Genomic DNA, 5,561 nt, shown 5'->3' on the forward strand with positions numbered 1-5,561 from the left:
TTCCTAAGCCAAAAATAATTTTATTATTTGTTCTTTAGGACCCAATATGTCACAGTGTCCAAATATAAGAAAATAACATTGTGTGCAACCCTAAACAAGGAAAAAGGCACATTCTTGATTCTAAACCACATTTTTGAGCAAGTACTAAAATAGACCTTGATAGTATTAAAACTCATAGGAAGGAGAAGCTGTTTCCTTTGAAGTTCCTTATCCCTCATAAATAATAATATGGCTTTATAATTTAGAATGATTAGAGACACTCACAATAGTAAAAATTGTAATTCCTAGATATTTTTTTTTCCTTTGGTTCTGTAATTTGATTTTTTTTTTTAAACTTCACCAAAGCCAAAGTGTGAAACAATAGAAAATCTTCACAGAAGCCCGTTTCCACATGTAATTATCCATCCATCCATCCATCCATTTTCTGCCGCTTATTCCCGTATGATACAAAATCACAAAGAAACACAATGAGATTCACCAGCGCTGTGGATGAGATGTAGCGCTCGATGAATGAAGTGCAACATGGTGTGAGGCACACAATCCCTGAAAACAGTGCAAATACCCTGCACAGAAAACACTGTATTTGGGCAGTGGGGGTCAAAGGGAAGTGCCCATTATTTCCATAATGATCACAAGCTGACTGTTATTCTTTTTCCCCTTTCTAACATGTCAGTTATCCTTCAGTGCAGGGGTGTCCAAACTTTTTACACAGACAACAGCATAATAAAATCAATTTTGGTCATTCCAATTTTCCTAACAGACTAATAACATGAATCAGCTTAGAAAAAAAACAGGTGACAATTAGTACACCAGTTTTTACAATAGCCGATAAGCTAAATTTTTTCTCTAATTTGCAAATTTTTGGCGGTTTAATGGTATTTTCAAAACAAAAGCAAGTTGCAAACGCCCTCCAGGTGCGCTTAGGACACCCCTGCTTCAGTGCTAGTGAAAACCGGTTGCTCTGTCAGAACCAGTTGTAGCCAACAAGTCAGACATGAGCCATCTTTTTAAATGTCTACTCGTCTTTGACAAACCTCTGTTCCAACCCGTCAACAACCTGATTCCCAGTTGCACCTGAAATTATTCAATACCTGTTGTGAATTACATTTACGAGCAAATGTACAAACTGAAAAAAAAAACATTACTGAAAGTGTTGAGCTGTTTAAATTTGCTTTTGTTTTGTTTACGGAACATCCAAGCTATTGGTTGGGGTTACGTTTGAAGACCTCCGGCAAATGGCGAATACCGGAGCGCCTATTTTTAATTTTATAAACCAGGGATATTCAACTGAATTATTTTCCGGAAAGCTAAAACCTGGGGGACGTACTTCACATGCCACCTTTAGTCTTATTTTGCATAATCCTGAGAACCACTGTCCTCTACAGTAGACATTTTATTTTTGGTTTATTTATTTGTCAGCGTTACAGGAGCGTTCTGCTATTTTTAAGGACTTTGCTAGTCAAAATGCTCCTCTCTATCACAGCCCTCACAGGTTTTTGAACTGAACTCATAAAGAAGAGAGGACCTAAGATGAAGCCTTGAGGAACACCACTAGCATAACTAAACAAGTTGAACAAAATGGCTTGTGACTAAAAAAGAAGTAACAAGCTACAGCAACACCTTAGTTACATATGTCACTCTTGTAACTGTAAAGAAGAAGAGGACTTAGAGTGTCCTGGAAAACCCCTCAGTTACGTTCATTGTTCTATGTTTGCTAGCAAGGTTAAATAGTCAATGTAATGATCTGCCAATGTGTTTACAGTGGTCCAAGTTCCTCTTGACAACAGGAACACTCTTGTATTTTAAGGAATTTATTGCAAAATAGTTTTTCCCCAAGTTTTTAACTGAACTTAGATTTGCCCCCCGGGGTCGCCGGTTGAATAGCCCTGCTATAAACCCGGTAATATGCCCCCTCAACGTTGCTAAACACATTTCAAATCCAGTTTTACACATCGATTAAAAATCACTCGCACACTGAAAGTGCAGTTGCAGTACACATTGTCAAAGCATCTTCCTGCTGGAGAATGTTGCGTGAATTGACTCGTGAGACGGCGCCCCTGCTGGATTCATTGCTGCAGCACTCTTCTTCACCTGTTTCAGTTACCATAAATAACATTTAAGTCACAATTCAAAGCGGAGAAAATCCATCGTTTAAAGTTGACAAACATTGCAAATAAATAGAAGTCCCTCTGACGTTTGAATAAATTTGAGTGCAACTGTAAAATATTAAATGATTGATTCATGGTTCCACAGTGCTGCTGATTTGTAGCTTATTGGAAGAAACCAAGTCCACTCCCCACAGTGTTTATGTCCGGTACCGATCCGCACATCTGTCTATATATGCTGCTCATAGCTGCCCTCCGCGCTCAAATATGGGCTTCCAGTGTTTTATGTTGTAAATGATTCCCGTCACCTCAGCTCAATGAGTTCTTGCAGGAAGAAACCAAAAAGACTGGCGAGCGTCACATCATATGTGCCCTGGCCATTGTGTCTGGCTGGTGACCCGGGTACCAGTGTCCAAAGCTGTTCATGTAGCCGCTTGGGTGCAGCGGCGGCGCGCCTTTGGCCGCTATGCTCACGTCCCACGGCGAGCACTGAGGCGAGGGAGACTGCAGTGGGGGGGGAAGCGACTCTCCGTCAGGTCCGCACAGCCCGTTCTTCATGATCTTCTTGTATTTGGAGCGCTTATTCTGGAACCAGATTTTGACCTGAAAGGGGAAAAAAACGGACAAATGATGACAAATAAACTATTGATGTACCTGGGATGGCCAAATGCGGTAGAAAATGGATGGATAAGACTATTGATGTGTAAATATGCTGTATGTTTTTCTAACTGCTAGGGATGTTCTAATCAGGATTTTATGTTGCCGATTTCGATTAATCATGAGTTCGATCGACCGATACTCAAAAAATGTACCAACCATTGGCGCCGATCCTGTGGGTGCTTCGGGGCCCAAACACCCACGGACAATGCCGAGCACCCACGTGGAATTGATGGCAAATTCTGTCTCACGCCCAAGTTTTGTGGTTAGAGTGTACGCCCTGAGATTGGTTGGTCGTGAGTTCAAACCCCGGTCGAGTCATACCAAAGACTATAAAAATGGGATGCATTACCCCCCTGCTTGACTCTCAGCATCAAGGGTTGGAATTGGGGGTTAAATCACCAAAAATTATTCCCGGGAAGGCCACTGCTGTTGTTCACTGCTCCCCTCACCTCCCAGGGGGTGATCAAGGGTGATGGGTCAAATGCAGAGAATAATTCCGCCACACCGAGTGGGTGTGTGAGTTTTCATGGGTACTTTAACTTGAAAACCGTTCATGTTTTGGGTTTTGTACTTAAATCCTATTATTCTAAAGTAACACTACTCTTACAATGTTTGGGTACTCTTGGCCTCTATAGAACACAATGATTGGGCTAAAAATTAAATGTGTTGCTTTTGTCCATACAAACGTTCCCTTTTATTGTTGTTACTGACGAGACACATCTTTTTTTTGCCTTGTGTCTACATTAAAACATTTTTGCATTAATGCATTAATATATGGTCATTTTAAACTTTCATGCAGAGAGGAAATCACAACTAAGTCAATTTACCAAAACTGTATTTATTAAACAGTTATTAAGCAGTGACAAAAACATTCCTGCCAATTCCAAACAGAAAGTGCAGGATTGTCAGACATTTTAAAACAAGCTATGAGTGCACTTTTGTGCATGATGTCACTAAGATGACATATCAAAACAACACTAAGTTAAAGTGCACTTTTTTACAGAACGCCACTACAATGTTTTAAAATGAATAAGGTGCACTTTTGTGCATGATGTCACACAAGATATTTCAAGAACTGTCAAATAAAATGAGCTGCTTAATAGGAATCAAATAGTGAATGTCCTTCGCTATGTGGTAGGTTACTGCGGACGTTGTCTCCTTCTGTTGTTGACTATTTGTTTCATACGGTGTTGATGTGGAAATGGTTGCTTCGGCATTTTGTTGTGTGGCACCGGTCGGAGATGTTAACATCCAGAGTTTCAAGCACTTTTCTAGCAGGTGACTTTTCAAATGATGCTACAAATTAGCAGTAATGCTATTTTTTTTTTAGCAACGCTTCTGCCGCATATTTGACATGTTACTGATGTCTGTTCGACATGTTACTGATTGTCTGTTCAACTTCTTCCCGCTTAAAGCCAAACCACCGCCAGACAATGCACCCTGTGCTTTTTTGCTTGGGAATTCATTCTTCATTCATTTGTTACCAGATTTGCACGTTCTTTCTCTCGTATTACCACTCGCACCGCACTGCTAGCATCACAGCTAACGTAACCCATGCCGCTACAACTCTGCTAGGCGAGGGTGTTTGACGTTGCACGCGCAACAGTATGTGACGTATGTAAGAAGGTGCGCTTGTTTTATGTCTGAGAACGAGAGACAAGAAAGGGTGGGAAGAGGCCTGTAGTGTAATGCCCACAGCTAATAGGAATTGCGTGAGAACGTATACTCTAATATCACGATATAGTCATTTTCTGTATCGCACAGAGACAAACCTGCAATATATCGAGTATATTCAATATATCGCCCAGCCCTACCTTGAAGTCATGATTGTTGCACAGCAAAGTGACGACAGAAACTGACAGCAAATGTGCTGCTATGATTTCAAACAGAAAGTGAAAGCAGATCGGGGACGATCCTATGAAAAACACCTCATGTTATATGTTGACAGCCAATGAAATCAAGGTTTTTAGGGGTTTTGCAAGAAAACAATCATGAAACCAAGAAAAGCGTCCATGCAGGGGCACAACGATCTTAAAGCGAAAGTGAAAGCAAAGTCAGTTCAAAACTAAAGTGGCACACTTTATACAAAAGAGAAATCCTTCCTGGTAGTTTGTGGGACACTGAACTCATTCATTAAAGCAAAACAAATAAAGTGCTGCCAGTGACGTCACAGCGGACGACACCAGCTGACTTTCCAATAGATACCAACTTTTTTTACTTCCTTTTGGAACAAAATCCTCGTATTATTATTAAATATTTGGTAACGCTTTAGTATGAGGAACACATATTCACCATTAATTAGGCGCTTATCAACATGCAAATTAGTAACATATTGGCTCTTATTTAGTCATTGTTAAGTACTTATTAATGCCTTATTCTGCATGGCCTTATTATGTATTATTTCCGATAACAAACCGTCCACTACACCTGGGTAAAACAAGTCCATTCTATTTGGGTCCAAGCGCAACCTAGGTAGATCCCTAGGCTTTACGATTAAAGCAGGTGATGCCATTATCACCAGCAAAGACAAGGTCATTTACCCAGGTTGTATATTGGACAACACTCTCGAGTGAAAAAAATGGGATTAAAGGTAATCACCAATATCAATAATAAAACTACATTTTTGGCCAGGATTTCTGCTTTTATCAACGGGAATACACTTAAGACCCTTGCCGGTGCCCTCATACAGTGTCATTTTGACTACAACTGCCCCTCATGGTACACCAGTATCCCCAAGCCACTAAAAACGAAACTGCTAACTTCCTAAAACAAGCTGGTGAGACTCCTGCTCAACCT

The 5,561-nt window shown here is 40.4% G+C and overlaps 1 pseudogene; it reads right to left on the bottom strand.

Moving 5' to 3' along the window:
- Positions 1–5,561, bottom strand: part of LOC133541814 (homeobox protein Dlx4a-like) — a 110,836-nt pseudogene continuing 105,275 nt past the window's right edge.

Source organism: Nerophis ophidion, linkage group LG23 (assembly GCF_033978795.1).
Source record: "Nerophis ophidion isolate RoL-2023_Sa linkage group LG23, RoL_Noph_v1.0, whole genome shotgun sequence".
Taxonomy (NCBI): domain Eukaryota; kingdom Metazoa; phylum Chordata; class Actinopteri; order Syngnathiformes; family Syngnathidae; genus Nerophis; species Nerophis ophidion.